This window comes from Lithobates pipiens, unplaced genomic scaffold (assembly GCF_037356315.1).
Source record: "Lithobates pipiens isolate NorthernLeopardFrog02 unplaced genomic scaffold, aLitPip1_a1.2 Scaffold_30, whole genome shotgun sequence".
Taxonomy (NCBI): Eukaryota; Metazoa; Chordata; class Amphibia; order Anura; family Ranidae; genus Lithobates; species Lithobates pipiens.
The window spans coordinates 37,190,100-37,213,155 of record NW_027507791.1 but is presented as its reverse complement, the minus strand read 5'-3'; the positions used below and the strand labels follow the sequence as shown (position 1 = coordinate 37,213,155).

Below are 23,056 nucleotides of genomic sequence, written 5' to 3'. Positions count from 1 at the left end.
GGAAGGTGCAGGCAGGCGTATGCAGTCAGCATGGAGTCTGTACCTATCATTAGCATGTTTTAAAGCCTCCTGAACTTGTGCCCAAGTGGAACAAAGACCACGGAGATGCTCCTCTAGCGCAGAAATACTCTGCGGAACAAACGAGTCAGGCAACATGGAAGGTTGGAAACCATAGTTCACCATAAACGGGGACAATCAGGAAGCAAAATGCAAGACACTATTGTGAGCAAACTCCGCCCACGGTAAGAGGCCTGACCAGTTGTTATGATGGTCAGAAATATAACAAGGTAGAAATTGCTCCAAGGAATGATTGGCTCGTTCTGCGGCCCCATTAGACTGCGGGTGATACACAGAGGAAAAAGCAAGCTGAATTCCCAACCATGCACAAAAGGCTCACCAGAACCGGGACACAAACTGACTACCCTTGTCCGAGACAATCACCTTGGGTAGCCCATGTAAACGAAAGATCTCCCAAGCAAAAATGGAAGCCCGTTCCTTAGAAGTGGGCAACTTCTTAAGTGGAATACAATGGGACATTTTCGTGAACTGGTCAACCACCCTAAGGATAACTGTTTTGCCCTTCGAGTTGGATAACTCCACAATGAAATCCATAGACAGGTGGGTCCAGGGCTTCTCTCCATTGGGTATGGGTTGTAGGAGGCACACTGGAAGGTGTCATGGAGTCTTACAGGCAGCTACAAAGGCAGTTTAGAGTTGATTCTTCCGAGGGTGGCCAGCAGTCATGGGAGAATGAAAAGTTTGGAGCACGGCAGTACAGAGACTCTCTGGGACAAAGCAGAAGTCAAAAGGTTTCTCAGGAGGAGCACAGACCTGAGCAGCAAGAATTTTGTCACCCAAAGTAGAAGTGAGACTAATGTGAACCATAACCAGAATATGATCAGGAGGAATCACAGGAACTGGAACCGACTCCATCTTGGAAGTGGATGAAATTTGTTGTGACAAAGCCCTTACATTCTTAGTACCGGGTAAGAATGAGACAATGTAATTGAAACTAGACAAGAAAAGAGCCCATCGTGCCCTTCTGGGAGAGAGGCATTTGAGATTCTTATGGTCAGTAAGAATTAGAATAGGCACAGTGTTACCTTCGAGGAAATGTCTCCATTCTTTCAGGGCTAAAATGATTGCTAACAGCTCTCTGTCACCAATCTCATAATTGCACTCCGCAGGTGACAATTTCTTGCAAATGTAGCCACAAGGATGCATAGCGCTCTCAGAGGTAGGACATTGAGACAGAAAGGCGCACACTCCAGTCTCAGAAGCATCAACCTTAAGGATAAAAGGTAACGTAGGATCAGAATGTGCCAACACAGGAGTAGAAACAAAGGCAGCCTGGAGACTCTCAAAGGCCTTAATGGACTCCGGAGACCAACTCTGTGGGTTACCGTCTTTTCTGGTTATATCAGTCAGAGGCTTGACCAGAGACGAGAAGTTCCGAATAAACTTCCGGTAATTGTTGGCAAAGCCAAGAAAATGCTGCAGAGGACATAAACCAATGGGTCAGGGCCACTGTAGGACTGCTGAAAGTTTCTCTGGGTCCATCGAAACACCAGCAGTGGAAATGACATAACCCAGGAATTTAACCTGTTCTCGATGGAATTCGCACTTCTCCAATTTACAATAAAGATTGTTCTCTTAGTTTTTGAAGCACACAACAGACATCTGTGTGGTGGCTCTCCAGGGACTTCTAAAATATGAGGATATCATCGAGATAAACCACCACACATAACTGCAACAAATCTCAGAGGACATTGTTAATAAATTCCTGTTAAACTGCCAGGGCGTTTACAAAAGGCCAAAAAGGCATTACGAGGTACTCATAATGGCCTGTTCCGGTATTAAACGCAGTTTTCCACTCGTCGCCCTCCTTAATGCCCACGAGATTGTATGCCCAATCAAGCTTTGTGAAAACCATTGCTCCCTTGAAGCAGTCAAATAACTCCATAATCAACGGAATCGGATAGGCATTCTTAATCCTGAAATGATTGTGACCCCTATAATGACCCCTATAATAAACTGAGGTTCACCACTCTTCTTCACAAATGCTTCATACATACGATCAAACAATCCAGTGGAAAAGTCCGGCGGACTATTCCCCCTGTGTGTGTGCTCCGGCTGACTTTTTTTTACCCAAAAGTCCGGCGGACTAAGAAAGTATTTTTGTACTCCAATCTGTCCACCGGACTCGCATTTCGGCGGACAATCCGGTCGTGTGTGTGGCAAAGAAGAAATCCGGGCTTCTCCGCTAGTAAAAGAGCTAGAAGAAGATAGCGGAGGAGTCCGGCGAAAAGACCCCCGAAGATGGAAGAAGACCCCCGGAGCTGTGCAATAAACTATTTTAACCCTTGTGTGTTGTGTTTTTTTTTTACTTTTTTTTACAGGTGAATGGGTAGGGATACATTGTACCCCATACTCATTCACATAGGGTGGGGGGCTGGGATCCGGGGGCCCCCTTATTAAAGGGGGCTCACGGATTCCGATAAGCCCCCCGCCTACAGACCCCGACAACCAATGGCCAGGGTTGTCGGGAAGAGGCCCTTGTCCTCATCAACATGGGGACAAGGTGCTTTGGGGTGGGAGGGCCATGCGGCACCCCCTTCCCCAAGGCACTCCCCCATGTTGAGGGCACGCGGCCTGGTAAGGCTCAGCGGGGGGGGGGGGGCGCTCGCTCGTCCCCACCCCCTTTCCTGGCCGGTCGGGTAGCGTGCTCGGGTAAGGGTCTGATATGGATCTAGGGGGGAACCCCCACGCCGATTTTTCAGAGTAGGGATTCCCCTTTAAGTCCATACCAGGTGGACTAATGTCTAATGCGACGCCTCCTTCGCTGGCCCCGGCTACCTGGAGACACGCTCAAAATGAGCAGACTTTCCATCACGTGTGTGGGCAAGTCCGTTCATTTCAAAAGTACGGCGGATAGTCCGGCGGACTTAGTACACCGTATTAGTCCGCCGCAAAAGTACTGTGTGTGGGCAGGTAGCTCGTTCGGAAAGTCCACCAGACTAAGTCGGCCGGATAGTCTGCTATGTGTGTACGTGGCAAAAGAAGAAACCAGAACCAGCAAGAGGTGAGGATTTGCAGATAAAACCTCAAGAAAGTGCATCTGCAACATATTCCTCCATGACCTTATCCTCCAAGACAGACAAAGGGTAAACACGGCCATGAGGGGGTATGGTACTAGGTTGAAGGTCAATTACGTAATCATACGACCAGAGTGGAGGCAAACTACCGGCTTGATCTTTGTCAAAGACATCTCTAAAATTGCGGTACTCCTCCGGCAGGCAGGAGAGTGAAGAGTTGCACAGGACCTTGGCTACCTTCGGAAACATGTCTTACTGCATTGTGGTGACCAGGTGAAAACCTCAGCATAGAGCCATTCAAAAGAGAGGTTGTGCCTATGTAACCAAGGATAATCAATAACCAAAAAAACTTTGGTGAGGAAATAACTTGGAATTGGATTATCTCATGCTGAAGAGCCCCTACAGCCATGGACAACGGAACAGTCTCATGAGTCACATGGGTAGGCTGTAGAGGTCTCCCGTCAAGAGCCTCAATGGCAAGTGTCACACAGCTGCAGCGGAATCGAGTACTTCGATACAAAGGCAGCATCAATGAACAGGCCTGCAGCCCCAGAGTCGATTAGAGATGGATGATTCAGCCCAAGAAAGGGTAACTAAAACCAGGGGCTTATCCTTCTAGATAACTGGGGACAAAACAACGCCACCTAAGGTCTGTCCATGACTGGACCACAAGGTTCAGGCGTTCCCTGGACACGTAGGACAAGACAAGACTTTAAAAAAAAGTGACCTGCCTGGCCACAAAGGCACAATCTCTCCCTCCTCCTAAGGGTTCCTCATCCGCAGAGAGACACGTGAAGTCCAAGTACACGGGTTCATCTTACAGACCGAATCTGTACCAGGAGGCATGTGAGGTGAGGGAGGCAAGGGTGGGACTGCAAAGTTCGGAGACAAATGTACAGGAGGCTTCTGCAAGCGCTCCTTAAAAGGATGTCTTTCTCTGAGTCTGAAGTCAATGAGGATGGCAAATGGGATCAACTTCTCCAGCTCAGTGGATATATTTTGGGCTGCTATCTCATCCTTGATGGTATCCGAGAGACCATGAGAAGAAGCAGCCATGAGGGCCTCATTGTTCCAAGCAACCTCTGCTGCCAGAGTATGGAATTCAATGGCATAATCTGCAACAGTTCTCATACTCTGATGGACATGATGCACTTGGCAGCAGAAGCAGAGCATGTGGGAACGTCAAATACCCTTTTAAAAGAAGACACAAACTCAGGGTAACTCAAGACAACAGGTTTTTGCGTCTCCCATAGAGGGTTTGCCCAGGCCAAGGCTCTCTCAGAAAGCAAAGATATCACAAAATATTCTTTGCTTCTGTCTGTGGGAAATGCCTGGGGCAGCATTTCAAAGTATATCTCAACCTGGTTTAGAAACCCTCTGCATTGAACTGGATTGCCCCCAAATTGCTGGGGAAGCAGAACGGAAGCGGACATACCTCTTATAAAGGTAATACTCAAGGTGGGTGCCTACACAGAGACTGAAGCAGCAGCAGGGATGGCCTGCAACACAGTTTGTACCGGAGAAGCCACAGTGGGAGATTCCAGGTGAGCCGTGTGACTGAGGAGTGTTTGCAACGCCATGGCAAACGGATTCATGCAATGATCCTGCTCATCCAATCTGGAAAAAATATTACCAACAAGTGGATTGACTGCATCTTCTGAATTCACGGCCTTCGCCTACTGACAGAAACCATGAATCAGACTGAGACAGAAGTACAGTTAAAACACACTTGTTTAATAATAATAAAAAAGGTAAACGTAGTCAAAACATAGCCAGAGTTCAGGAACCGGAACGTATAGTCAGACAAACCAAAATGTCAAGGAGCTAGAGATGAGTGTAAAAGAACACCAAGCATGATCTGGAGCCAGAAGGAATGTCAGCCAAGCAAGTCTTTAACAGGAACACAGGCGAGTGTCTCTAGAGATGTGACCAAGGCAAAGGCAGAGATCATCTGGACTGACAAGCAGGATATCATCAACAGGTGGGTCACTGTGGAGAGATAGGAGCTGACAATTAGCCAACAGTTGAGCGGCCAGCATTGAGAAAGAAGGGCTGAGCCCAGCCCTGACACACACACACACACACACACACACACACACACACACACCCCAACAGGCAGACACAAAATATACATACAACATACATACAAAATAAGCAGGCCTCAAAAAAGGAAACATTGATAGTTCTCTCAAAAAATTAAACTAATATTGCCCATAAAACAATACTATTAAACACCACAATTCAGACGGTGCAATCTTGAGTACATACATCCAGTTCTTCTCAAAATATTTTGTGATTCAAGTGCTTCTTCAGGAATATTTTAGAGAGTAGCTTATGCCATGAGTTCAATCAGACCAATGCACAAGATAGCACCAAGGGTTAGATCCCCAGAGGGTGTCGGAGCAGCATACAGAGGAAGAAAGACACGTGTCACCATATCAAGCTGGTTCCCAAATATATCAAAGTGGGCAAAGATAAATTAGAGAAGCAATGTAAATTCAACATCTTCAAGGCGTATAACCACCATGATGTATACATCTCTACAATATAACTGGTAATATGCTCAATGACTGTATTCAGAGATTTATATCTCCAATGTATTGGGGCCACCATATTTTAACCATTTCAAAAATACAGGGACATCAAGGTATAAATGTCTCATATACCTTGAGATTGTAATATCTTTAACCACTTTCAGACCGGACCATTTTGCTGGTAAATGACCAGAGGTCTTTTTACACTTTGGCACTGCGCTGCTTTAACTGGTAATTGCGCGGTCATGCAATGTTGTACCCAAACAAAATTTGCGTCCTTTTCTTCCCACAAATAGAGCTTTCTTTTGATGGTATTTGATTGCCTCTGCGATTTTTATTTTTTGCGATATAAACGTAAAAAGACCGCAAATTTTGAAAAAAAATGATATTTTCTACTTTTTGTTATTAGAAAAATCCAATAAACTCAATTTTAGTCATACATTTAGGACAAAATGTATTCAGCCACATGTCTTTGGTAAAAAAAAAGTCAATAATTGTATATTTATTGGTTTGCGCAAAAGTTGTCACATCTACAAACTAAGGTACGTTTTCTGGAATTTACGCAGCTTTTAGTTTACGACTGCCTATCTCATTTCTTGAGGTGCTAAAATGACAGGGCAGTACAAAACCCCCCCAAATGACCCCATTTTGGAAAGTAGACCCCCTAAGGAAATTGATAAGAGGCATGTTGAGCCCATTGAATATTTTATTTTTTTGCCTCAAGCGATTGAATAATGACAAAAAAAAAATTTTTTTTTTTTTTTTACACAAAGTTGTCACTAAATGATATATTGCTCACACATGCTATGGGCGTATGTGAAATGACACCCCAAAATAAATTCTGCTGCTTCTCCTGAGTACGGGGATACCACATATGTGGGACTTTTTGGGAGCCTAGCCGCGTACAGGGCCCCGAAAACCAAGCACCGCCTTCAGGCTTTCTAAGGGCGTCAATTTTTGATTTCACGCCTCACTACCTATTACAGTTTTGAAGGCCATAAAATGCCAAGATGGCACAAAACCCCCACAAATGACCCCATTTTAGAAAGTAGACACCCCAAGCTATTTGCTGAGAGGCATGTTGAGTCCATGGAATATTTTATATTTTGCCACAAGTTGCGGGAAAATTACAAACTTTTTTTTTTTTTTTTTTTTTTTCACAAAGTTGTCACTAAATGATATATTGCTCATGCATGCCATGGGCATATGTGAAATGACACCCCAAAATAAATTCTGCTGCTTCTCCTGAGTACGGGGATACCACATATGTGGGACTTTTTGGGAGCCTAGCCGCGTACGGGGCCCCGAAAACCAAGCACCGCCTTCAGGCTTTCTAAGGGCGTAATTTTTTGAGTTCACTTCTCACTACCTATTACAGTTTTGAAGGCCATAAAATGCCAAGATGGCACAAAACCCCCACAAATGACCCCATTTTAGAAAGTAGACACCCCAAGCTATTTGCTGAGAGGCATGTTGAGTCCATGGAATATTTTATATTTTGCCACAAGTTGCGGGAAAATTACAAACTTTTTTTTTTTTTCACAAAGTTGTCACTAAATGATATATTGCTCACGCATGCCATGGGCATATGTGAAATGACACCCCAAAATAAATTCTGCTGCTTCTCCTGAGTACGGGGATACCACATATGTGGGACTTTTTGGGAGCCTAGCCGCGTACGGGGCCCCAAAAACCAAGCACCGCCTTCAGGCTTTCTAAGGGCGTTACAGTTTTGAAGGCCATAAAATGCCAAGATGGCACAAACCCCCCCCCCCCAAATGACCCCATTTTAGAAAGTAGACACCCCTAAATTTAGGGGTACACTAGTGAGACTAGGTAATAAATGGCGGGTGCCCTGAAACTATAAAAAAATAACTAACCAACCAGCGTCACCTGTAACAGTTATATGGTGATCACTGGTGAAAGGGTTAACTAGGGGGCAATCAGGGGGCTTTATGCGGTAGTATATGGGGGTCCCTGGCGCTATAAAAAGCTGCGGCGAACCTAAATACCTACCTGCCTAACTAGCGTCACCTGTGACACTAATACAGCGATCAGAAAAACGATCGCTTATTAGGCTGGGTTCACACTGGAGCGATGCGGGAACGCCACGAATGCGCGGCGGGTTCCCGCATCGCATGCCTCCCGGCGGCAGTTCACACTGCCCTATGCGAACTGCTGGGAGTGTCAGTGAAATGTTAATGACACCCCCAGATCAGTTCGCATATCGCAGTGCGATCTGCAAACTTGGATCGCATGGTGTGAACACCCATGCGATCCGATTCTGCTGCGGACCAAAAAAAGGGTCCCGTGCGAGTTTGCGGCGGGTGCGACACGAATTCAGCCATACTATCTGTATAGCTGAACTCGAATCGCACAGAGATCGGATGTGATTTGCACTGCAGTGCGGTGCGAATCACATCCGTTCTCATAAACCGCTGCAATGTGAACCCAGCCTTAGTGACACTGGCGACGGGGGGTGATCACGGGGTTAAACCTTTATTGGGGGGGTTAGGGGGGTACCTTAGAACTAAAGGGGGCTAACCCTAACTGCCCTAACAGTTATTAGTCACAAATGACACCTGCCGGGTGATCAGGGGGTTAAACCTTTATTAGGTAATAAATGGCGGGTGCCCTGAAACTATAAAAAAATAACTAACCAACCAGCGTCACCTGTAACAGTTATATGGTGATCACTGGTGAAAGGGTTAACTAGGGGGCAATCAGGGGGCTTTATGCGGTAGTATATGGGGGTCCCTAGCGCTATAAAAAGCTGCGGCGAACCTAAATACCTACCTGCCTAACTAGCGTCACCTGTGACACTAATACGGCGATCAGAAAAATGATCGCTTATTAGGCTGGGTTCACACTGGAGCGATGCGGAAACGCCGCGAATCCGCGGCGGGTTCCCGCATCGCATGCCTCCCGGCGGCAGTTCACACTGCCCTATGCGAACTGCTGGGAGTGTCAGTGAAATGTTACTGACACCCCCAGATCAGTTCGCATATCGCAGTGCGATCTGCAAACTCGGATCGCATGGTGTGAACACCCATGCGATCCGATTCTGCTGCGGGCCAAAAAAAGGGTCCCGTGCGAATTTGCGGCGGGTGCGGCGGGTGTGGCGGGTGCGGCGAATGGCTGAACTCGAATCGCACAGAGATCGGATGTGATTTGCACTGCAGTGCGGTGCGAATCACATTCGTTCTCATAAACCGCTGCAATGTGAACCCAGCCTTAGTGACACTGGCGACGGGGGGTGATCACGGGGTTAAACCTTTATTGGGGGGGTTAGGGGGGTACATTAGAACTAAAGGGGGCTAACCCTAACTGCCCTAACAGTTATTACAGTCACAAATGACACCAATGCAAAAAAAAAAAAAAAAAAAAAAAAATGACATTGGTGTCACTGTGACTGGGGGGCAGGGGTAATTGGGGGGGTGATCGGGGGGTAAAGGGGGGGTGTGAGTGTGCCTGGCATGTTCTACTGTGTGTGGGATGTGTTGGTGCAACTCACTGATCCGCTCTCCTCCGTGTCGGAACGAAAAATACCGACACGGAGGAGAGAATACATCACTTCCTCTCCTGTGTTTACATTACAGGAGAGGAAGTGATGTCACCGGGGATTTCCATTCGTCGGGAGCGATCGCGAGGGGGTGGCCATGAATGAATGGCCGTCCCCTCGTCCGGGATCGCTCCCGAACGAAAACCGACCGCCGCAGGCACCGGGCGGGGGCCCGATCGGGCCCCCGACCCGCGGGAGGCAAAGGACGTACATATATGTGCTTATGCCTGCCCGTGCCATTCTGATGACGTACATCGGCGTGAGGCGGTCGGCAAGTGGTTAACAGCCACAAAGGGTTGATTATGTGAGGATAAAAGATCCTATATACTTCACTTTATAACTAAGGGACCACCGAGCATAGACTGATGGAAAAGACATCCCCTGGATCTCCATAAAGGTATAATGCAGAACAAATGCCCACCACCAATCAGAATAAAACATGAATGCAGTCATTGAGCATATTACCAGTCATAATGTAGAGATGTATACATCATGATGGTTAAACACCTTGAAGATCTTGAATTCACATTGCTTCTCTAATTATTTTTACCCACTTTGATATATTTGGGAACTGGCTTGATATGGTGACACGTGTCTTTCTTCCTTTGTACGTCCCACACCCTCCGGGTATCTAAACCTTGGTGCTATCTTGGGCATCGGTCCGATTGGAATCATCAGATAAGCTACTCTGTACAGTGCTCCCAAAAAAGCAGCTGAACTGCAAAACATGTTGAGAAGAACTGGATGTATATACTCAAGATTGCAACATCTGATTTGTGGTGCTTAATAGTATTGCTTTACTGGCAATATTAGTACCTTTTTTTGAGAGAACGATCAGTGTGTTCTTTAGTGAAAAATGATAACTGTCGATGTGTTTATATATGTTTTGCAACAAAAAATTATGTGTTTTAAATGTTTATAATGTCTATGGTGGTACCATGAAAGTCAATATTGTCTCCAATGTGTCCATTACATACAGTGTTGCCAACCGTCAGTATTTTTACTGACAGCCAGTAAAAAATGGGCACTTTTCTCCTGCCTGTAAGAGGAAAAGTTTGTCAGTAAATAATATGGCTGTGACGCTTGGCTCAGAACTGGGCATGCACAGCTTGGGTCCAGAGCCGGTCAGTACCATCCAAGTGCCTGGTACAGTATGTTCAGGTGGTACGGGGGGGGGGGGGGGGGTCTGTCGTACATGATGCTTTGTCATGTGATGTCATGGTACAAGGGAGCCAGGCTGAGTGACCAGAGCCTCATGTGTGGGTCTGCGGGACTGGAGGAAGGCAAGCCGGGAGTGGGGCTCTCAGTGCTGTTTGAACTGGAGGGGACTGAGAGGACCAGCTGGCATGGAGAGAGACTGTCCCTGTGACTCAGGATGGGACATGCCAGTGATCTGTGCTGCTGCACACTGCCGTGAGCGACACTGTGAGAGTCCATTTCATGGGCGTGTCACCCATTTGAATTTCCTGCCCTTGAGTCCTGTCCCTGAGCCACTTACTTACTATATTGAGAATAAAATAAGAAATATGTTTTTTGCCTTAATATCTACCTTAAACTACATTGCTAATTGCATATTGTACTTATTTGTAGCCTAAATACTGAAATTTGCACTTAAAACTATAATTTTGTAACTTTTGGAAAGGTCAGTAAAAACTTGACTTTGCCAGTAAACTTTGTGTGTTGTGTCAGTAAATTTAAATCTGGTAGGTTGGCAACACTGATGCCTCTGCCCTGCCGCCGCATTCGTCACTACCTCAGCTCCCGGGTGGACGATGGTTTATCATCCCCCGATACATATAATCCCAATTATTATTTATTATTATCATTTTTTACCTGTTCTCTACTATTTACACTATATTACTGCAGGTAAGAGGGCTAGGATCATAGGTGTTGCTCCCTCTCTTTCCGATATCAATTAATTTCTAAATCATCATTAATTTTTTTGCATATAATTTATTTTAGATACTCCCAACCAGCTGCTCCTGATGAGTGGATATAAGTCCACGAAACGCGTAGAGCTTTTACCCTTGCTGCTATATCACAGTATCCATAATTCTTATCAGGGGTTCTATTAAAGGGTGGAGACATTGATTTATTTATTATCTATTTATTTTTTACTACAATATGTTCATTATGGTCGTGTCGATTCTGGGTGTACTGCTGCTACTTATTAATTATTTTTACTATATGATATATTATTTATTATGTTATTATACCTATTTTTATTAATATTATTATTATTATGATATATTGTATGATATGAAATTATGTCGTGAGATATTATACTAATTATATTTTATTTAATATACAATTGATTTAATTTATTTACATAGTAATATATTGTATCTGTATGAATTATTATTTTTTATTGTTTACCGATTGATTTCAATTAAATACTTGATGAATTATTGCTTTATGCCCATTATTGTCACCCCAGAACACCATTTATATTATATATTAATTCAATGTCTCAGCCAACCCTGAGTGTTGTATTTCATATAAAGTCCCCTTGTCCCCCATGTCCCCCAGTTTTTTCCCCTTTGTGTATGTCCAAGGTCTCATATAAAGTCCCAACTTTGTTCTCCTTTTATTTCAACATAGTAATCTGGGGTCATAGGTACCGCTCATTAGTATACCATTTTTAGCACATTTTTAGTAAGATTATATCTAACCTATGGCCTTCCCTACAGTCTTGCATAGTTGTACAGGTTTCTCTCTACAGAAATGGCTCAGACCAGCCAAACACGGTGTGAATTTCTCTTTCTGCAGCCCAGGGTTGCAGAAAATAAATTTGCACGATTCCCCCATCATCACAGACAGTGCTACCAGCAATTGTAGGGACCGGGGGAGCCGTCCCCAGTCCCCACCAGGAGAAGACAGTGATTATCACTAGCCGCTATTGTAGCCACTTGTGATAATCGGAAGTGAATCAGATTTATTGATCAATCAGCTTGGTACGTTAAGCCTGCCCATTAACCGTTCAAATCTCAGAAGGTTTAGCCGAAAACCAAGATTTGAACCGTGTATGGCCGACCTTCGTCTAATTTCAATGCACACTGTGAGCTTCCTACAATGTGCATTAGAAGCTGCAGCAAGTCATACAGAGCCCAACTAATTTCCTGGCTGGTGGACATCTAGCATCATCTAGCTTTTTCCTCCCCAGCTGATTGTCCCATGCTCGCTCCTTTCACTAATTGGGTTTGTATTCTTTTAATCAAGGAAGTTCAGCATCACATGTGGGTGTCACCCAGGGTGCTCTGCATTCAAATACAGCCTGCCTAGAAATGGCCGCTCCTCCAGACTACTCAAGGCTTTTTGATATTTGCATAATTCCTCCCTAAAGCCAGCCCAGTGCTTGCTTCAGGACTGAGAACTCATGAGGAGTGCTGAGATGTTACCAGGAAGCTCTGTACAGCCCCCCTTGCTGGCCCCTCCTACCAGCCATGATCTGCCTGCATTGCATAGAGAAGCACAGAGATGCTGTGATGATGAAATGTCATTAGCATGTTGAGAAGGGAGAAGGAACCAGAAAAGACTAAATATAAACAGATTAAACTTCTGCTAAAAATACAGTGTGTATTATAATATGTATTATTCAAAATTATGAAACAAATAAAGTTCAGGAATATAGAGACACTAAAATCCTGTGTACCAGTTTCTTCTTATTATATTGTAATAAATGCTACTACAACCAAGACATGATGCAAACATTGAGAAATGTCAGCGTTATAGGCATCTAATCTTATATGCTCGGCACCCCTTTAACTTAAGCTCAGGAGGTAGAGGGTGGGACCAACCTTGACTTTTACAGAGAAAGTCAAGGTCTGCACATAACCTCAGTCAGCAATTATTTCCACGTGTGATTTGCACTGACATAGTTTACATATTGGTTCATTTAGAAATATTTTTGTCTTACATCTGTATTTAAGACGTTCCGAGATTTCAGCTCTCTCAGCAGGGCCCCGGGGTGCGTGTTCTCCAGGATGTAGATCAGGTCATCTCTGTAATACTCGTATATCATCCTCAGTGATGGATCATCATATGAAGACAGCTGATGGAGGAAACTTCTGTTGTCCTCTGGAAAATAAAGCAATAAATTGTATACGTTGCCCTTTTCAATGCACTTATTTTGTAACGCTGGAGCACTATACATAGTGATGGCATTTTTATCCTAAATCACAAGTTATAATGGGAGCCCCTGAGGTAAGAAAATACTATACAGCATCACTCCTTGCCCAACTGCAATATTGGTGGATATTCTATAGGGATGAGCCTGGTGTTTGACTCAAACCCATGTTCGAATCGAACACCGGCGTTCGTCCAAACCAGAACTTTGTGGGCCATCGCATCAAATTCGTGTGATACGAATGGCCCACAATGCACTGCGCCAGTCGCAGTGCATTGCTGGCTGATGATTGGCCAAGCATGCACTGTGACCCCGCATACTTGGCCAATCACAGGTTGGATGCCTGTGGCCAATTATAGCTCAGGGGGTTTAGTACACACCCCACACTATATAAGGCCGCCAGTGCGGCGGCCTTGTGTAGTGTGTTGCAGCATTCATAGAGAGAAGGATAGGCAGGGACAGTGTCAGCTGTGCTTTACTTCTTTAGATAGCGCTGTTACAGCACTGTTAGAGTGAGTGTAGTGTTCAGGGAGAGAGCAGGATAGGCAGGGGCAGGGAAAGCCACCGATTTGGCATGTCAATTCGAATGCCCAATCAGACAAATGTGAACCTAGGCTTATTAGGAGAAAAAAGCTGTCCAAACCTGCATGGCCCCACGTGTAAAAGTAATTGCCGGCCTATCAAAATGACCACAAGAGCCCAATGATGACTCATCCAGAAGGTCACCCAGAACAACATCTAAAGAACTACAGGCCTCACTTGCCTCCGTTAAAGTGATTGTAAAGTCAGAAGATTTTTCATCTTAATGCATTCTTTGCATTAAGATAAAAAACCTTCTGTGTGCAGAACCCCCCTCAGCCCCCCCTAACACTTACCAAGCCCCATCTCTAGCCAGCAATGCCTTAGCCATCCGGGACTCTCCCTCTTGATTGGCTGAGACACAGCAGTGGCACCATTGACTCCCGCTGCTGTCAATCAAAGTCAGTTAGCCAATCAGGAGAGAGAAGGGGTGGGGCCAAACTACGGCTCCATGTCAGAATGGACACACAGAGCTGAGGCTAGGCTTGGGTGCCCCCATAGCAAACTACTTGCTGTGGGGGCACTCGACAAGAAGCGCAGGCGAGGGACCCAAGAAGAGGAAGATCTGGGCTGCCCTGTCCAAAACCATTACACGGGGCATGTAAGTAGGTTTGTTATTTTAAAAGAAAAAGAAAATAGACTTTAGTATCACTTTAAGGTCAGTGTTCATGATTCAACAATAAGAAAGACTGGGCAAAAATGGCGTTTATGGATGAATTCCAAGAACAAAACCACTTCTGACCAAAAAGAACACAAAGGCTCATCTTTGTCAAAAAACATCTTGATTATCCTAAAGACTTTTGGCAAAAGTTGAACTTTTTGGAAGGTGTGCATCCCATTACATCTGGCATACAACACAGCATTTCATAAAAAGAACATCATACCAACAGTCAGACATGGTGATGGTCTGGGGCTAGATGACTTGCCATCATTGCTAGAACCATGAATTCTGTACATTCTCTTTCAGGATTTTCTGGTAATCTGGTCCTGACCTCAAGCACACTTGGGTTACGCAGCAGGACAGTGATCCAAGACACACGAGCAGGTCCACCTCTGAATGGCTCAAATAAAACCAAAATTAAGGTTTTGGAGTGGCTTATTCAAAGTCTGGACTTAAATCTGATTGAGATGCTGTGGCATGTGGCGGTAATGTTTTTTCCAGGAGTCTTTCAGGACAGCACACTTGAGAGACCTCGGCTCCTCCCTTCTCAGGAAACACCGCCTCCACCAGATCTTTAAAACCATTCCTTCCCTCCAGCCCTTCAGCACTGCAGGAGCACCTCCGGCCAGACTAGGGAGACAAAGATACATCATAAAAAATGACAAATACCTGATGCTCTTATGCCCTAATGGTAAAGACCTTATTTTGGGTGGGTACCGGTGCTGTCCTGAAAGACTCCTGGAAAAAAACATTACTGGTACGTAACTTCAATTTTCCCACTTTCGTCTTTCAGGGCAGCACACTTGAGAGGATAAGTGAGCACTTACCCTAGGGTGGGACCTCTGCTTACAGGACCTTACGCCCAAAGGCCTGGTCCTGGGCAGACAATAAGTCCAATCTGTAGTGCTTAACGAAAGTCTTAAAACTTGACCACGTTGTTGCTCTGCAGATCTGCTCGGGTGTAGCACCAGCCCACTCTGCTTGTGACGTAGCCATAGCCCTAGTGGAATGGGCCCTAATACCTTCTGGGACCTCCACCCCTTTGGCTATGTACGCCTGACTGATTGCCAACCTAATCCACCTGGCTATAGTATTTCTAGAGGCTTTAGAACCCTTCCTAGCCCCTGAAAAAGAAACAAAAAATGAATCGGACTTCCTGAATTGCTCCGTAACCTCCAGGTATTTTAACACACACCTCCTGACATCTAACTTGTGGAAGACGTGTTCCTGTTCCCTCACAGTATTCAAATGGAAATTTGAAGATACCTTTGGCAAAAAGGCCGGATCAGTTTTAAAAATAATCTGACCCGGAAAAACCTGAAAGAAAGGTGCTCCCCTTGAGACGGCTTCTAACTCACTGACCCTTCTTGCGGTAGTGATAGCTACCAAAAAAACGGTCTTGAGGGTTAAAAATTTTACCGTACAAGAACTAATAGGATCAAAAGGGATCCTCTGTAAGAGCCTGCAAAACTAAAGATAAATCCCAAACTGGGAAAAGGATGTAAACTGACTGGTCTCTGTCTACTTCAACCTTTAAAGAACCTGGAGACCCAAGGATTCGCTGCCAGTTGCTGCTCAAGAAAAACACTTAAGGCAGAAACCTGACCTTTAAGAGTACTGAGAGCCAGTCCCTTATCTGCCCCCCTCTGTAGGAACTCCAACACTGCTACTGGACTATGAACGTTAAAGGAGCTCTCTGCACACCAGGAATTGAATCTTCATCATAACTTCAAATAAATCCTGCGTGTCTCTTCCTTTCTAGAATTCAGAAGAGTCGCTTTTAACCTTTCGGAGAACCCCTTGCTTTTCAGCATCTCCTCTTCAGTAGCCAGGCTGCCAGACTCCACCTCTCTACCTGAGAGCAGCAGATTGGGCCTTGGAAAAATAGATCTTTCCTGACCGGAAGTATCCAAGGGGGTTCTACCGCTAGCTTCTTTAGTACAGAAAACCAAGGCCTCCTGGGCCAGTGTGGGGCTATCAAGATCAGAGTTGTATCCTCTAACTGGAATTTCCTCAGAACTGCCGGCAACAACATGGGAGGGGGAAAGGCATAGCACTTGGTAAAAGGCCATCTCTGAGAAAGAGCATCAACTCCTATTGCTCCGTCTCCCCGATTCAGAGAGAAAAAAAGGAGTTTTTGCGTTTTCCCTTGACGCAAAAAGATCCACAGACGGTCTCCCCCACCTCTGGACAATCAACCTGTAGATTTCTAGATTCAGGACCCAGTCGCTCTCCCTCAGCTTCTTCCTGCTGAGGAAGTCTGCCCTCTGATTTAGCTCTCCTTTCAGGTGTACTGTTGATAGAGAGTGCACTGTTACCTCCGCCCAGCTTTGTTCCTCAGCATGATCCTTGACTAAGTCCTCAATGCAATTCCTGCATAATACTTTCCCCCAGGATTCCCCTAACACACTTCTACATAAGGGGCACTTCTACTTGGACCCATGTGAGAGCTTAGACTTTTCCATGGACTTGTCCTGAAACGACACAAAAAACCCAACCAGCATCAGCCCCTGCCAGCAAAAATTAACACCAGACTGACACCAGGAGTGCACCCTCCCAGAACCAACCACCACCAGGGTCCCAGACGTGCAACTCTTCCCCTCCCACCAAGGAGGGGAGATCACCCGTGGAGTTATATGGGAAGCAGTAAAGGAACACCACCCCAGGGTTCCACTTACCTTAGAGTGGCTGGTGCTGACATCACCCGGAACCGAATGGGAACCATCAGTCTCAGACATCCCTTCAGTCCGAACGGTCGATTCGCCAAAAACTGCTCCTCTTAGCAGTCGCTACAGCGTGAATGAGGCAGACACCAGCCTTCGCGCCGTTCATTTTTGGCATCCCACGACCGGAACCAGAAGTCACGGGTGAACCGGACGTGACCTCTCCCGTCGGAAAAAATACGTCGCCCGTCATCCGACCCAGTATTGTGCTCCATGCTGGCCCCACTAACGAGGGGAAGACCTGCACACATCCAGCGAACACCTTCCCAAGGCAGCGCCAAATTGAACGTCCCATGCCTCCACTTTCCCCAAGGAAGGATGAGACGCACCAGACACTGAAGGTAATGGACTCCCCAGCCCTGCTGCATGTATGAGACCTTAATCTCTTCGGACATCCCTTCGGCCAGAGCGAACGTTCTGCCTTCAGGATAGAACTGGACTCAGCCTCCCCAGCTGATTTAAAACCAGGTTCCTAGCAATGTCTCCTCGCCAGAGGAAACACCAAAACTGAAGGGCTGGAGGGAAGGAATGGTTTTAAAGATCTGGTGGAGGCAGGGTTTCCCTGAGAAGGGAGGAGCCGAGGTCTCTCAAGTGTGCTGTCCTGAAAGACGAAAGTGGGAAAAATATATTTGCTTATATGTAGAACTCTGTCCAAAAATTTCAGAAAGAATGAGATTTTTGGATTTGAATGCAACAATGAATGCCACTTTCATCTGTAACTCATTACTTGAATACATTTTTATATCTATGCAAATTCCTTGCTTTATTTTTGTATATATGAGAAGTCTTTCTTCTAGTTGTGGCTCATGGCCTGAGACGTGTCTTGCCACTTTTGCAGCTGAGCTCTCCACCTGCTTTTGAAACACATTACCCCCTGTTGAACCCCTTTCCTTTATTTTATTTACAATTGTTACTTTAATTGTCATTACCCCCTTCCTCCTTAGTTATTCTTTTAGGTAAACCCCTAGCACTGGTGCTGCAAGCGGCACATGAAGCCTACTTTGCCGGCACTCGACTCCCTCCACATTAGCAGAGAAGCACATCGATGGCTCAGTGAGACACTAATGCATTCCAATTTCAGAATTCCCCACACCGCACCTGGAGGGGGAGGGGCACTGCACCTCCACACAATGTAAAAGATGGGAAACATTGTTTGGTTCTCTAACTCTGCTGTAGCTGCGATCGTCAGTTTTTGTGATGAGGAAGAGATTGGGTACAGTTCTGCTAGGTGGGTCGGTCCCTGTTTCCAGGAGGAGGACTGTCATTGGCCACTGCTAAAGCCAATCACAGTCCTGCTAACCCAGTCCACCATCTGGAGGAAGATGATTTGCTTGGTTGCCACCACCAATCTCAGAAAAAAGGGATTTCACAGTGATTGAGAACCCCAATCAGGTGAAAGTTTGTGGACATACAGTTGAGCTTCTGGGAACTTTGTTGAAATTATTCCTGAACCTTCTTGCTCCTTACTACTGAACTCCGGCACTGTGTCCCTTACTACTGAACCCCGGCCCTCTGTGTCACTTACTACTGAACCCCCAGCCCTCTGTGTCACTTACTACTGAACCCCGGCCCTCTGTGTCCCTTACTACTGAAACCCGGCACACTGTGTCCCTTACTACTGAACCCCCGGCACTCAGTGTCACTTACTACTGAACCCCCGGCCCTCTATGTCACTTACTACTGAACCCCCGGCCCTCTGTGTCACTTACTACTGAACCCCGGCACTCTGTGTCACTTACTACTGAACCCCGGCACTCTGTGTCCCTTACTACTGAAACCTGGCACACTGTGTCCCTTACTACTGAACCCCCGGCACTCAGTGTCACTTACTACTGAACCCCGGCACTCAGTGTCACTTACTACTGAACCCCAGACACGCTGTGTCACTTACTACTGAACCCCAGACACGCTGTGTCACTTACTACTGAACCCCCGACACGCTGTGTCACTTACTACTGAACCCCCGACACGCTGTGTCACTTACTACTGAACCCCCGACACGCTGTGTCACTTACTACTGAACCCCCGACACGCTGTGTCACTTACTACTGAACCCCCGACACGCTGTGTCACTTACTACTGAACCCCCGACACGCTGTGTCACTTACTACTGAGCCCCGGCACTCTGTGTCCCTTTATGCCACAGCCAGTATTCAGCGCAATGAAAAGCACATCCAACCACATTTTCTCAGCTGCGGGGACCAACTTATGATCCTAAACACCGGCCCACTGCTTTCAGAAAATGCCCCTGACCTGAGCTCATCATTGCGCATCCATTCCATATGCTTGTATGTGACATCACATACATCATATATATCACATACATCATATAGATCTCATACATCACATACAAGCACGTGGGCTGGATGTGAGAGGTGGATCAGCAGGATGAGTGTGCCAGGACAGGTAGATGTGTCTCATCTCTGCTTCCTTTCACCACTCTGTATATCACGCATGTCATAGATGAGAAGAGGGTACAGCAGTGAAGCAAATGACCAGGAAGGTTCAGCAGTGGGGAAAATGAGCAGGAGGGGTTCAGAGGTGGAACAGAAGAGCATGAAGGTACAGCGGTGGGGCAGATAAGCAGGGAGGTACAGTGATGAAAGAGATGAGAAGGGGGTTCAGCAGTGGGACAGTAGGGGGGTACAGTGATGGGCCAGGTGAGCGGGGGGGGGTTCAGTGTTGGGGCAGAAAAGCAAGGAGGTAGAGCAGTGGGGAAGATGTGAAAGAAGGTGTATTGGGGGGCAGGTGAGCAGGGGGTTACAGTGGTGGGTCAGAAGAGCAGGGGGAACAGAGGTGGCGCAGAAGAGCAGGGGGAACAGAGGTGGGGCAGAAGAGCAGGGGGAACAGAGGTGGGGCAGAAGAGCAGGGGGAACAGAGGTGGGGCAGAAGAGCAGGGGGAACAGAGTTGGGGCAGAAGAGGAGGGAGAACAGAGGTGGGGCACGCTCAATTTCTTTGAAAACATTTTTCAGGACACACTGTGCTCAAAAGGTTGCTTACCCCTGCTTTAGACAATCACTATTTGAAATCAGAAGTGTAGCTCTCAATTTGCCATTTTTTTATACTATAAATCTTTATTGGGGGGGCGTGGCTTGAGGTCCATGAAAGCGGCTGCTTAGATCCACAGCTCTGGTTCTAACTTCCTATCCTGTAGGCATCCTGTGTCCAAAATTCTACCAAGTGGCATTGATCTCTAAGGATGGCAGGCATCCACCGCAGAGATGATGGTGAATAAATACAGGCCACCCACGCCCAGTCCACGGCAGAACATCTGACATTGTTCAGGAGGCAAGATGGTGCCGATCCCTCAGGCATGCATGAAGCCATGCTGCAGCCCTCTCCTGCCTCGTCTCAGTCTTCTGCACAAGGGGTGAGTGACTCTCTACCAGCAGCCCTTCGCACCCACGCTGACCACCTAACACCCCTACATGCTCAGCAGACTGCAATTCATCAGGCCCCTCTCTAGATGAGCCTACACTGGCAAAAATCATGCTGGCTATAAAAGACTACATAGCCTCCCTCACTGTTCGAATGGAAAGCATCCATATTGATTTCTCCCTACTAAAGCAGGATGTACAAAACCTGTGGGAAAGGACGGGGGGGGGGGGGGCAGAAGAACATATCAGCACCCTAGAAGACACAGTGCACCCCTTAGCTGCAACAGTATGCACAGCTACAGATGAGCTGGTGGCCCTCAGATTAGATGATTTAGAAAAGGAACAATCTTCGCTATGTGGGGTTCCAAGGGTCACATCCTGAACGATTCCTCCATTTGTGGCTGCGCGGTGTCTTTGGTTCAGAGGTGCTCTCCCATGCCTTTGAAATTGAGCATGCACATTGCCCCCCCCCCCCCCACGTCCCCCTCTCTCAGGGGCCCCTCCAAGGTCCTTGATCGCAAAAATCCTCAATTTTCGGGACAGAGTCACTATACTGCGTCTTGCCAGAAAGAAAGGGCCACTCAAGTTTAACGGTAACAATACCTCCATATACCCTGATTTCTCAGCAGAAGTCCAATGCCAGCACATATCCTTCAGGGCAGTGAAAGATAGACTGCGCACTGAAGGCCTCCCTTACGCAATGTTCTTCCCGGCAAAACTGGGAATCATCTATGAAGGCAAGGACCACTTCTGCTCCTGTCCTAAGGAAGCCATGGCCTGGCTAGATGCTCGCTTTGGGAAACAACCCAGACAACGCCGCAATTAAGACCAGCTGCTGCACTTCTAGTTCTCCATACCTCAATGCTTATCCTATCTGATATCTGTTGGGACACACAGGATTTCCTAATCCTCTAATCAACACCTACATCCCTGATGTTGGGGCTAACCCATGGACTGCACCTATACTGCCCCCCTTTTCACAAGCTACCTTGCACTACCCCTGCAGAAGACCCATCTGAAATCATGGCCAGTTCTAACGTTTGATCCTCCCAACGTTTGCACATGTTGTGTCTTATATGACTGCTTCCGCGGTCTCTATACTGCTAGCAAAATCCCCCCAGCAGAAATTCTGATAAAGACAGACCCTGAAGGGAGATTCATCATAATTACTCTCTGTATTGTCTCTATAGTCTTTACATTAGTAAATATATATGTCCCACCTCAATTCTCCCCAGATTTACTTTCTCACTTGTACCTTCTATTACTGTCTAGATCCCCTGGTCCTCTACTGTTTGTAGGAGACTTTAGTGCCATACTTGACCCCGCCATAGACCGCTTGAGGGGTGGGGGCAGGTCCTATCCCTCATTTGTTGACTGGACTCAGGTGTATAACCTTACTGAGATATGGGGATGGAAGTACCCAGATGAGGGCCACTTCTCCTGCCACTCTGACTCCTTCCATACCATGTCTCTCATAGATCTGACATTTGCCCCTGCGTAGGTGCTCCCTATAGTTCACGCAGCCTTCTATCTGCCCAGAGGAATTTCAGATCATGCCCCTCTTTCTGTGGATTTCCTCCTCCTACTGAGTGCAGGCCCTTATATTTGGCGATTAAACTCTCATTGGTTGGAGGATGAAATTGTACAGACTGAATGCCAGAAGAGTATTACTGAATACTGGCATGCAAATCAAGGCACTGCTGGGCCCTCCACTGCCTGGGACGCATCCAAGGCGGTGCTGAGGGGCACCTTTATGTCCATTACAGGTATTTTGTGCAAAAATGCCCAGCAGTGCACTGAGGAACTAGAAAGTGCAAGGACAGTTTCAGAGATGGCTTATGCTCAAAACCCTAGTACAGATACGCTAACACCGTGGTTGCAGGGAGTATAAGCTCCGCCTGCTAGACCTTACTAAAAAACGTATGCTCTACCTTACACAAAAGACATTTGAACATGGCAATAAGGCTGGGTGCCTACTTGCCTACCTAACCAGATCCAACCGTACCCCTTTCTCAATCCGTAGGATCCTGATATCCCAGGATAAGATTAGTGACATCCCTCAGGATATAACAGACGCTTTCCTAGCTTTCTACCTTGACCTCAATACTACTAGAGCCCACTGCTCTGAGACCCAACTTGATGAATACTTAACCCAAACAGCACTTCCCCAACTGTCAGGCCAACACCGTGCAGACCTAGACAAACCTCTCTCTATAGAGGAACTCTCCTTTGCAATTTCGCAGCTGCCGACCAATAAGACACCAGGCTTGGATGACTTCCTAGCTGAATGCACACTCCCGACACCTCCTGGGTCCCATTCTACTCAATACATATAATGAGGCCTTGAAAGACAGAGTACTTCCTCCCTCAATGAGAGAGGCATTGATCATTCTGATAT

The 23,056-nt window shown here is 46.5% G+C and overlaps 1 protein-coding gene across 12 annotated transcripts in view; it reads right to left on the bottom strand.

The window, feature by feature from the left end:
- LOC143942641 (NACHT, LRR and PYD domains-containing protein 12-like) overlaps positions 1–23,056 on the bottom strand; it is a 280,534-nt gene that overhangs the window by 232,314 nt on the left and 25,164 nt on the right. The gene's annotated exons all lie outside the window — the stretch shown is intronic.